The sequence below is a fragment of the Macrobrachium nipponense genome, chromosome 19 (genome assembly GCF_015104395.2).
Source record: "Macrobrachium nipponense isolate FS-2020 chromosome 19, ASM1510439v2, whole genome shotgun sequence".
Taxonomy (NCBI): domain Eukaryota; kingdom Metazoa; phylum Arthropoda; class Malacostraca; order Decapoda; family Palaemonidae; genus Macrobrachium; species Macrobrachium nipponense.
The window spans coordinates 58,568,298-58,580,780 of NC_061088.1; the positions used below are offsets into that span (position 1 = coordinate 58,568,298).

Consider the following 12,483-nt stretch of genomic DNA (forward strand, 5'->3'; position numbering starts at 1 on the left):
TGCTATCACATTCCTTACTCCCACTAGGTGGGTGGAGGAGAGGTGCCATTTGAACTTGTCCGCCAGGGAAAAGATGGCTATCATGACATGGTTTAGATGTCTTGATTTGGAACCTCCCCTGTTGATGCAGTTTACTACTACTGTGCTGTCCAGAACCAATTTTACATGAGAGTTCTTTGGTGGAAGGAGCCTCTTCAGGGTCAGGAACACTGCCATGGCTTCAATGCGTTTATGTGAAGCTGGCGGAACTGTAGTGACCAAGTTCCTTGAACCTTCTTGAACTGAGAATACCCTCCCCAACCGCTTAATGAAGCGTCTGTATGGATAGTTATTACCGGAGGAGGATATTGAAGAGGTACCGACATGGACAGATTCTTCACTTGAGTCCAGGGATGCAGATGGTCCCGAAGGATTTGCGGAATTGCTGACAACTTGTCCCGAGATCTGACATTTGCTCTTGAGCGCCAGATCCGGCCTATGTCTTTCAGTTTGGCTTTCATCAAGATGTTTGTTACTGAGGCAAACTGTAGGGAACCTAGGATCCTTTCCTGGTTTCTCCTTGAAGCATATTTGTACTTTAGAAATTTCTTTACTGACTTCGTTATTTCCTTTCTCTTGGCTACTGGAATTGACAGATTGTGGGAGGATAAATCCCATTGGATGCCTAGCCATTGAAATCGAGACTCCGGAGTGAGTCTTGATTTCCCTTTGTTTATCTGGAACCCCAGATACTCCAGGAACTTTATTACTTTCTTTGTGGCTTTCCAGCATTCCTCGACGGTTGGTGCCCAGATCAACCAATCGTCAAGGTTCAACGACCTCAGTTGTTGAACGACTACTTCCGCTAGTTTTGTGAATACCCTGGGAGCTACATTCAGTCCGAAGGGCATCACTTTGAATGAGAATGTCTGGTCCCCTAGCTTGAAGCCTAGGTAAGGGCGAAAGTGTCTCGCTATTGGGATATAATAGTCTGCGTCTGTAAGATCGATAGAGGTGGTGACGGCCCCACGGGGAAGTAAGGTCCGTACCTGCGAGATGGTCAGCATTTTGAACTTGTTGCAGCGAATGGATAAGTTTAACTGGGACAAGTCTAAGATTACTCTTCTTTTTAATGAGCCTTTCTTTGGCACGCTGAACAAGCGACCTTGAAACTTTAAATGCTTGACTCTCGATATTGCTCCTTTCTGAAGAAGGAGTTCCTCCGCATAATCTGTCAATTCCTTCGATGGAAGTTGAAGGAATGGTCTGGGTGGAGGGGGGCCCTTGATCCAACTCCAACCCAGACCTTTTGACACAATACTTTGTGCCCATTTGCTGAACCCCCACCGATGCCGGAAGAGGAACAGCCTCCCTCCTACCTTGGAGATCTCACTGCTGCTGTGCTGGGTGAGCTCCACGGCCTCCACGGAAGTGCTTGCCTCTGTTAATAACTCTCCCTGATCCTCTCTGACAAAAGGCTCCTCTGGCTCTACTCCCCCTGGCAAATCGGTTAAAGTGCTGAAAGGCCTGGCCTTCATACACTTGGTTGAACGCCAGGGAGACAGCGTAAGATGTGGATGGCTGAGCCTGAGGTGAGATCAGGAGGATAGGTTGAGTTTGGCCCTTCGACGTGGAAGCCTGTCCTGGTTGGGTGACTGGGACAGCTGAGACAGACTGAACAAAGTGCTGAGGTTTCTTCTGGTAAGGTTGAAACCTCTTGGACTTTTTCAGCTTCTTACCCAAAGCAGACGAGTCTTGTTTCCTCTTGGCGGAGAGGCCCCAACGATCTTTGAGACTCTGGTTGAGTCTCGTAGCCTCGTTCAGGACCTCCTTAACCGCTGACTCCGGGAAGAAGTCCGCCCCCCAGACGTTGGAGGAAAGCAACTTATTTGGCTCATGCCGAATAGTTGCTTCCTGGAGGACATGCTTTCTACAGTTGACCCTCGCAACCGCAAACTCATACAAGTCCGATTGGACTGTACAGTGGTCCCCCCATATTCGCGGGGGATGTGTACCAGACCCCCCCGCGAATAGTTAAAATCCGCGAATGTTTGGAACCCCCTCTAAAAATGCTCATAAACCCCTATCCTAAACATGCAAATACCAAAGTATCCCTTAAAGACCATCCTTCATCAAATATACATAAAATATCCTATTATGGTTCATATTAATCTTTGAAATATTATTAATACTATTTTAAAGTAAATCTTACATTTTATGTTTATACATAAATACATACTATGTACGTACTGAATGACTTAGTTACGTATGTGAAAATAATTCAGTCCCCCCATAAAGTAGTTCAGTCATGCACGTTTTTCTTTCATACTGTTACTATTGAGACATCCATTTTCTTTTTACAATGGAACAATGGAAATGTGAAGTCACAAATACCAAATGTCTATTTAAAAGTATTATCCTACATCAAATATACCATTGAATTGGTATTATTAATATCATTTTAAAGTAATCTTAAACATTTTACCATTAGAAATATATAAACAGCCAATAGCAGAGAGAGAGGGAGAGAGAGAGAGAGAGAGAAGGAGAGAGAGAGGAGAGAGAGAGAGAGAGAGGGTTGTCCTTATTTAAAAGAGTGAAGTGGATAGATTATTGTACTTCTTTAAAATACTATCACATATGAATTTTGAATATAGTTACATTACTATTATTATTATTATGCAAAAATATTAATAAACATACACATGTACCATAGAAATTCTCTCATCTCAGTAAAAGATGAGAGAGAGAGAGAGAGTTTACATTATCGTAAGATATGGCAGCACAGTTGTTGGACCCCAGCCAACTCGGCTTGCTACTGAATTCTGAGAGAGAGATGCGGGGTAATGAGCATTTCTTTCATTCTTCTTACGTAATTCTTTTTATTTATAAACTAAAATCTTGCTAATTCACTTTAGTATTTTCTTTAATGAATTTATATTCATACAGCTTTAAAGCAGAGAGAGAGAGAGAGAGAGAGAGAGAGAGAGAGAGAGACGAGACGAGAGAGAGAGAGAGATATTATCGTAGTATTTGTAAAATACTTTCACATATGATTTTTGTAACCTACAGTTATTATTATTATTATTTGAAAATATTAATAAACATATTACGGCCATATTATGTACCATAAAAAATCTCTCATCTCAGTTAAAAGAAAAGAGAGAGAGAGAGAGGAGAGAGGAGAGAGAGGAGAGAGAAGGAGAGAAGAGAGAGAGAGAGGGGGGGGGGGGTTGGAAATTTCATGCCCACGTGATGGCAGCCACAAATCAGCTCCTTCCCCCTCCGGTCACTTAACTTGATACGTATATCTGAGTTTTAGTACCTTGAGTTAGAGAAAGAATCTGACTGGGATTTCCTTCATTCTTCCATAATTTTTTAAATTTATAAGCTAAAATCTTACTATTTCACTATGGCATTTTCTTTAATGAATTGATATTATTGCTGTATAAATTAATATTAATATTTGAAAATAATAAATCATTTATTTATCATACAAAAAAATATACATCTTTGTAGTAGAGAGAGAGAGAGATAATTATTATTTTTATTATGTGATATCATTTAAACTTATTAAACTTACTAATACAGTATTAATCAAAAAGGGATTTTGACGTAAGGAAAAATCTATTTCTGGGCTCAGTTCGTGTCGCTGCGCGAAATATCCCTTTAATCCATTATTTCTAAGGTAAATGCACTAACACATACCAGAGAATAAATAAAATAAAGAAAAGGTCAGTACTACTGACTTGCTCACCCTCTAAGAGGGCGTCGGTATGAACACTAAGGCGAGTGAGACCACTACCACGAACCACTTACCAATAGAAATCTCCTACGACAAAACCCCCACAAGAGGGGAGCCGACCCACAGAGTGGGCAGCAACTACTACTACTCCATCCCACGCTGCCGACTGCTGCGCCTCTGGTGGCCATCCTTTCAGTTAGCGCACTGTGTACAACACGTACTTTTTTATTCTCTGTGTTTTTTGTGCCCCTTACGAGGATTTAACTAGATATGGAGCGTTCAGCCATCGCAGCAGCTAAGTTAAGTAATCTGTTAAGGTTCCTATTTGGTTTGTTCCAGCTTTGAGTCAGTATTTGCCGTTTTTTAGGTATAAATACTGGCTCTTGGTCGGAAGCATGGCGGCATTGTTCTGCCTCGTGGCGGGTTCGTTCTTGGTCTTCCATACCTAGAACCTTCCCTTGTTACCTTACGCTCTATTGCTAGTTATCTATATTATGTTAGGGGTCCAGCCTACTTGGTTTATGTCATGCATGCATGTCTTCTTTCCTTGCGTAGGCAATTTTCCATCCAGACCCTAGCCACAGCTCTTAGTATCGGCCCCGGCTAGCTTTGAGTGGTAGACTTTCTTTCGGGTTAGTCGTACACTCCTGGATTTTTTCTCCTAATAATTTACTTTCTTGCTTTCATTTTTATTTAATTTTAGTAATTTTATGTATTTTAGGTTAGCCTACGGCGTCTGGCATATTATGTAGCCTAGGTCATGTATTTCATGGTCCCCACCAGCTTATTGCTTCCTCTCATCAGTTTTGTTGCTTCTCTATAGCATCTCACTGATTAGTTGGTTGCTTTAACCTAGGCTATGTTTATTGATGTGTTTTCTTATGTTACCGCTCTGTGGTCACCATGTGATCGCGAAGCAGCCAGGCGCCCGTCCAGTCACCCTACCCTCCTCCCGCTCTCCCATAGAGCCGGGGGGAGGGGGTCCTCCTCGCTCGCCTCATCCCGTGCCTGTCCCTCCCTCTCTCCTAGGCGGAGGGAGTAGGGGAGACTGGACAGACCAGGACTGGACTTGACCGTTCTCTTGCTTCACGGTGCGCTGGGGTGGCTAGGTAGGGGGATTGGCCTTCCCCCTCCGTTGTTACTCCGTTGCCCCGTTGTTTGCTCGAGTCTGTTTCGCCCTCTCGCTCCTTCCCGGATTGTTGGTGCTTTTTATCTTACCGGAGCTCCGTCAATCACGTGGAAGGTTGCCAGTTCACCCTTGCGGGCGGACATCAAGGCGTACAGTTGGTTCTTTTCTAAACCAGTCCCGTGCTCGCTGATAATTCGCGACACGATAACGACCGGCCGCCGCACCGGAATTATTCCTGGTACGTTAGTTGCTCATTATGGCTGTAAGTGGTTTTTGCGTTTATTTCTTAAGCTATCATAAGTTAATTTAATTTAAGCTAGCTTAAGCCGAGTCCCTCCCTTACCCACGTTGTCACACCGGACCCCCCTTTCCGGTTTGGGGTTATAGCCTATTCAGGCGGTAAGGGAGGGGTTATGCCCAAAAATTTTTTCGCGCTCCGGCATGCAGCGGAGTTCTATTAGCCTGTAAGTGATGTCTTTTGAGGGTACTCATGTATCTTTTCACTTACAGACCACCAACGTGAGCATCCAGGATGCAACGCCATGCTCCAGGACCCCTGTGGACATGAAGTCTGCAGGTCCACGCTCCATGCGCGACTCCGCACGGGAATCTGCAGGTCTGGTTCCACGAAACCTGCACCATATGTTACGATCTCGTGAGTCAGTTCTTAGACGGGGTAAGTATTCCCAACTCCGTTCGGTAATTCCAATAAATGTTTTAGATCTTAAGTTTAATTTTAATTATCTTTTAAGCTTAAACTCTTTTTATATGGATGGTACATCCCCTATGTCTTTAGACTAAGCCTATTATTACTTAAGTTTTAATCTTAAGTTTAAACTTAAAACTAATGAACGCCCTCTCTTCCAGGCTCCCGCCGTTAGAGATACCGCTCTGGCAACCCTGAGGGCTTGGGTCGGTGGATTCGGGGGGGGGGGAAGGGAAGAACGCCGCCAAGGGACAGCCCTACATTCTAGAGAATAGGTTGGCTGTCCTAATCTTCCCCGGCGGCAAGGTTCCGACGGGTTACGTCGAACCCGGCCCCAACCAGAGGCAGCCCCGACTATGGCGGCCGATTCATCCAACAAGCTCGCCGCTTCGATAAAGGCGAACCAGGCCAAGATATCTCGTCGGACGTCGCGACTTGATTGAATATAGAGCCCATGGTAGGTGTGACGACCTGTTGGTCGAGGTAGGTACGTTGGACGCCCAAGGGCTTCCCTTGGGCGCCACTGGGTCTTCTACTCCTGCTAATTCTCCAGCTTCCTTCCAAGGCTTTACAGGAGCTGAGCTCCTTTATACTTCACCCGATGCTTCAGTAAGACCTAAGGTTAAGGGCCAGAAGGTTGTAAAAACCCTCAAAAAGATGTCGTCGTCGTCCAAAAAGACTTCGTCGGCGTCAACGTCTCGTAAGTCTCCGGCTGCAAACCCCGGAGCAGAGAGGTCTAGAGCTTCTGTTTCAAGCTCCAAATCCTCAAAGAGCAGGTCTTCCAAGGAGAGGCCACGTACTCCGGCTGAGCCAGCAGTCTCTCCCTCTCCCCTTGGTACCTGTTCCAAGTTAACCCATCCACCTCCCGCAGCAGCTCCGGTTTTGGATCCCAAATGCTGGACCTGTTGCAAACACATGGGAGACTTGGTCGGCTCTCTGAGGAGCAGCATGGAGCAGATGTTCTCCCGGTTGTCCGACAGGATTACGTCTCAGGACAACATCATCGCCGGACTTAATCAGGCCCCTCTAGCTACTCGGACTTGCTCAGCTCCCACCTCATGACTCTCTGCCTCCGTTCTCTATGAATAACCCCTGGAGGGTGGCGTCATACGCCCCTTTCCATGACGGTCTTATTTCCATTCCGGAGTGTGGTACTCGAAGGATTGAGGACTTCGAGTTCTACCCGGAGGGGTCTCCAACCACCGTTCATTGGCTACGCCAGACTCACTGACGCAGCATGACTAGAGATGACAAAGTCCCTAAGGAGACAGTCCTCTACTCACGTGACCAGGCTCAAAGAGAATGGCTCAGGTGTTTAGAGGATATGGATTGTTCAAATACGAGAATTCAAGCCTTCAGAGTCCCTTCACCATTTTTACGATGGAGGAGGGAACTCTCTTCCCTTTCTCAGCAAAATAGCAACGGTCACTATTCCAGCGGCCCAGAAGGGGAGTCGTTGCCACAGCTAAGGGAAGCAGAACCCCACATCTCCTTTGCTCCCTTCACTCGGAGTATTGTGGGGAAGATTTGCCCAAACACTTTTTCTTCGGCGGGGCAAACCTCAAGCCAGACTGTGCTATGGATCAGTTTGGTGATAAGCTGCCTAGGCTTCCGGACAGCCTCATTCAAGCTGAATTTGAGGCCAAGACTAGGCTAGCCAGGTCCATTAATACCATGGCAATGACGGAAGTAGCGACTATTTCTTACGGTTCTGAGCCGCTCTTCAAGCTTCTCACCAAGTCACTGACGCAAACAGTCCAGTCTGACATGTTTGAGTTCGCTACAGACAGAACTAACTGCCGGAAACATGTCCTCCAGGAAGCAACTATTTCGTCATGAGCCGAATAAGTTGCTTTCATCCAACATCTGGGGGGCAGACCTCTTTCCTGATTCATGGTAAAGGAGGTCCAGGCGGAAGCGACAAGGCTTAACCAAAGCCCTTAAGGATCGTTGGGTCTCACTGCAAAGAGACGCCAAGACCAATCAGCAAGAGGTAAAGTCTCAGCGGAAACTGAAACGTTATCAGCCTTACCAGAAAAAGCAACAATGCTTCACCCAGGCTGTTTCGGCTGTTTCCGTTGGTACAATCAACCCAACCCTCTACTTCTAAGGCTCAATCACAGCCCATCTACGTGATTTCCCCCCAGCCTCAACCTTCCACCTCCTACGCTGTCTCCCAGCCTTCAACCAAGTGTTCGAAGGCCAGGCCTTTCAGCAATACGACCGCTTTGGCAGGGGAGGCAGAGGTAGGGGATCCTTTCGTCAGAGAGGATCAGGAAGGTCTCTCAACAGGGGAAAACACTTCCGGGGAGGCCGCGGAGGTCACTCAACCCAGCAGCAGTGAGAGCTCGAAGGTAGGAGGGAGGCTGTTTCTCTTCCGGCACGGTGGGGATTCAGCAAGTGGGCACAGAGTATTGTGTCGAAAGGCCTGGGTTGGAGTTGGTTGCGAATCCCCCTCCATCCAGACCTTTCCTTCAACTTCCATCAAAAGAAATGACGGAGTATGCGGAGGACCTCCTTCAGAAAGGAGCAATAGCGAGAGTCAACAGATTAAAATTTCAAGGTCGCTTATTCACGTTCCAAAGAAAGGCTCACTAAAAAGAAGTAATCTTAGACTGTCCGCTAAACTTGGCATTCGCTGCGACAAGTATCAAAATGCTGACCATCAATCGCAGGTGCGGACCTTACTTCCCCGTGGGGGCCGTCACCACCTCTATCGATCTTACAGACGATACTATCAATATCCCTATTGCAAGACACTTTCGCCCTTATCTGGGCTTCAAGATAGGAGATCAAGCATTCTCCTTCAAGGTAGTTCCCTTCGGTCTGAACGTGGCACCCAGGGTGTTCACGAAGTTGGCGGAAGTAGTTCTGTCCAACAACTGAGGTCTCAGGGGATAATGGTAGTAGCGTATCTCGACGATTGGTTGATTTGGGCTCCAACAGTCGAGGAATGTCACAAAGCCACACTGAAAGTAATCCAGGTTCCTTCCTAGAGTATATGGGGTTCAACATAAACGTACAACAAAATCAAGACTCACTCCGGAGTCCAACTTTCAGTGGCTGGGCATTCAATGGAAATCTATCCTCCCATACTCTGGTCGAGGGTTCCATCAGCCAAAGGAGAAAGGACAAATAGCGAAGTCAGTAAAGCAATTTCTAGGACACAAAATTTGCTTCAAAAAGGAGAAGCCAGGAAAGAATCCTGGGTTCACTCCAATTTGCCTCAGTGACAAACATCTTGATGAAAGCCAAAACTGAAAGACACTGAACAGAAAATCTGGAGCTCACGAGCAAAATGTCAGATCCAGGGACAAGTTGTCATCAGTCCCACAGATTCTACGGAATCGTCTACGCCCTTGGGCAAAAGTCAAGAACCTGTCAATATCAGTACCCCTTCAGTTTCCCCCTCCGGGGATTACCATCCACACAGACGCTTCATTTAAGCGGGCTGGGAGGATATTCTCAGTTCAAGAAGGTTCAAGGAACCTGGTCACCCCCAGTTCCGCCGGCTTCACATAAACGTACTAGAAGCGATGGCAGTGTTTCTTGAACTCTGAAAAGGTTACTTCCTCCCCAAAGAACCTCCCCACATAAAGCTAGTTCTGGACAGCGCAGTGGTAGTCCATTTGCGTAAACAGGGGAGGCTCCAAGGTTCACCGCATCTGAATCATGTCATGGTAGCCATCTTCTCCTGGCGGACAAGTTTCAGTTGGCACCTCTCCTCCACCCTATAGCTGGAGTGAGAAACGTCATAGCAGATGCTCTATCCCGCGCTCAGTTCCTCTGGAGTCGGAATGGTCACTGGACAACAGTTCGTTCCAATGGATTGCTCCGGAGGGTTCCAGGTCTACAAGTAGATCTATTCGCATCTCAAGCGAACCACAAACTCCCATGTTATGGTGGCCCCCAACCTGGACCTCTGCCTATGCACGGACGCCCTGTCCATAGATTGGAACAACTGGGTGAGAATATTTATGTCTTTCCCATCTCATTGAACTCTTCTCCTGAAGGTACTGAACAAACTCAGGACGTTCAAGGGTCAAGTAGCTCTAAGTAGCCCCAGACTGGCCGAAGAGCAATTGGTACCCTCTGATTCTGGAAACTGGGTCTTCGTCCTCTTCGAATTCCCAATCCCAGGCTCTCCCAGTCAGTACAAACGAAGACTGTATTTCGCTTCCTCAGGAATTCTCAAACCCTAACTTTATGGGACTTCGTGAAGTTTTGCGGCTAAAAAAGATGCAGATATTGATCCACGAAATATTCTTTTCTTGGAATCTGATAAAAGAGGGATTCAAACTTTGAGACACAGTATGATGCTGCAGTCAAAAAGTTGGCAACCTTCCTGAGAGAATCAGATATTAGAATCAATGACAATCAATTCAGCTATATCCTTTTTCAGATCTTTATTTGAAAAAGGCTTAGCAGCTAGCACTATTACGACAAACAAGTCAGCTTTGAAGAAGATTTTTCAACTCGGGTTCAACATAGACTTGACAGACTCTTACTTCTCGTCTATTCCCAAGGCTTGTGCTAGACTTAGACCTTCAGTGAGGCCTACGTCAGTATCGTGGTTCTTGAATGATGTTCTAAAGCTGGCTTCAGAAACAGACAATACGACATGTTCATTTATAATGCTCTTAAGAAAAACTCTATTTTTATTAAGCTTGGCTTCAGGAGCTAGAATTTCAGAACTGTCGGCGTTATCCAGAGATCCGAATCATATAGAATTTCTTCCCACAGGGGAAGTTCTACTTTCTCCGTAACGTAGCTTTTTAGCAAAGAATGAGGATCCTTTGATGAGGTGGGAACCGTGGAAGGTTATACCCCTTCCACAAGATGTTTCTCTTTGTCCAGTATCGACCTTACGAGCCTTTCTGTCCAGGACATCCTCATCCTCGTCGGGTCCTCTCTTTAAGAGAGAAAAAGGTGGTACTTTATCTATTAAAGGTATCAGGCAACAGATCCTATACTTTATTAAGCAAGCCAACCCTGATTCCTTCCCTAAAGCTCATGATGTCAGGGCGTTGCCACTCAATTAACTATTTCCAACACAGATTTTGATGATTTAAAAAAGTATACTGGATGGAAATCGCCGACAGTATTTAAGCGTCATTACTTAAAGTCCTTGGAAGCTCTGAAATTTTCAGCAGTTGCGGCGGGTAACATAGTTTCCCCCGACTCTGCTTAATCTTAAGTTGATCTAGTTCTCCTTTCTACCTATCTCATTCAACAGTTTGTCTATACCTACCATGTTCATCTACGTCTACCTTGAGTCTTAGCTGCTCTTGTGATGGTACAGTGGGTGTCCCTTATTTTTTATTTTTTTTTTTTGCTAGGGTCACCCACAATTGTTTGTATATTCTGATCTCTATGATGTGGTCCCCTTATTTTTATGCTAGGGTGACACATCTACATTTGCAATGGTTACGGGTTTTGTATACTAAGTCATATACATTTGTTTATTATATTATTTTCTAAGTTTGTTCAAATTCAGTTTATTATTATAATTGCTTTATTTACTTTGTACATATCAACTATACACAAATGTTAAGATCAACATATATTCCATGTAAGCCCTGTACATATATGTTAACTTTAAGTTAATTTTAAGGAATATTTTCTAACTTGTATAATGGTGTATATGTATATTTCTTGGCAATTATATTTCTTTATTTTATTTTAAGTTTTATTGAGACCTTATTTATTTATTTTCTTTACAATCTTGTGCTTATTCTCTGGTACGATTTCGCGCAGCGACACGAACTGAGCCCAGAAAAGGGATTTTGACTTAAGGAAAAATCTATTTCTGGGCGATTGGTTCGTGTCGCCCAGCGAAATCCCACCCTACCCATCCCTGCGCTCAAGATTGTCTGCTAACTTCAGGATGGCCACCAGAGGCGCAGCAGTCGGCAGCATGGGATGGAGTAGTAGTAGTTGCTGCCCACTCTGTGGGTCGGCTCCCCTCTTGTGGGGGTTTTGTAGTAGGAGATTTCTATTGGTAAGTGGTTCGTGGTAGCTGGTCACTCGCCCCTAGTGTTCATTAACCGACACCCTCTTGGAGGGTGAGCGAGTCAGTAGTACTGACCTTTTCTTTTTTTGTTTTTTTTTATTTATTCTCTGGTATGTGTTAGTGCATTTTACCTTAGAAATAATTGGATTAAGGGGTATATTTCGCTGGGCGACACGAACCAATCGCCCAGAAATAGATTTTTTCTTACGTCAAAATCCCTTTTTTATGCTAGGGTGACACATCTATATTTGCAATGGTTACGGGTTTTGTATATTAAGTCATATACATTTGTTTATTAAATTATTTTCTAAGTTTGTTCAAATTCAGTTTATTATTATAATTGCTTTATTTACTTTTGTACATATTAACTATACACAAATGTTAAGTTCAACATATATTCCATGTAAGCCCTGTACATATATGTTAACTTTAAGCTAATTTTAAGGAATATTTTCTAACTTGTATAATTGTGTATATGTATATTTCTTAGCAATTATATTTCTTTATTTTATTTTAAGTTTTATTGAGACCTTATTTATTTATTTTATTTACAATCTTGTGCTAATTCTCTGGTACAATTTCGCGCAGCGACACGAACTGAGCCCAGAAAAGGGATTTTGACGTAAGGAAAAATCTATTTCTGGGCGATTGGTTCGTGTCACCCAGCGAAATCCCACCCTACCCATCCCTGCGCTCAAGATTGTCTGCTAACTTCAGGATGGCCACCAGAGGCGCAGCAGTCGGCAGCGTGGGATGGAGTAGTAGTAGTTGCTGCCCACTCCTGTGGGGTCGGCTCCCATCTTGTGGGGGTTTTGTCGTAGGAGATTTCTATTGGTAAGTGGTTCGTGGTAGTGGTCTCACTCGCCCTAGTGTTCATACCGACGCCCTCTTAGAGGTGGTTGAGCGAGTCA

The 12,483-nt window shown here is 44.8% G+C and overlaps 1 protein-coding gene across 3 annotated transcripts in view; it reads right to left on the reverse strand.

Moving 5' to 3' along the window:
* Positions 1–12,483, reverse strand: part of LOC135217351 (WASH complex subunit 4-like) — a 953,363-nt gene that overhangs the window by 795,725 nt on the left and 145,155 nt on the right. The gene's annotated exons all lie outside the window — the stretch shown is intronic.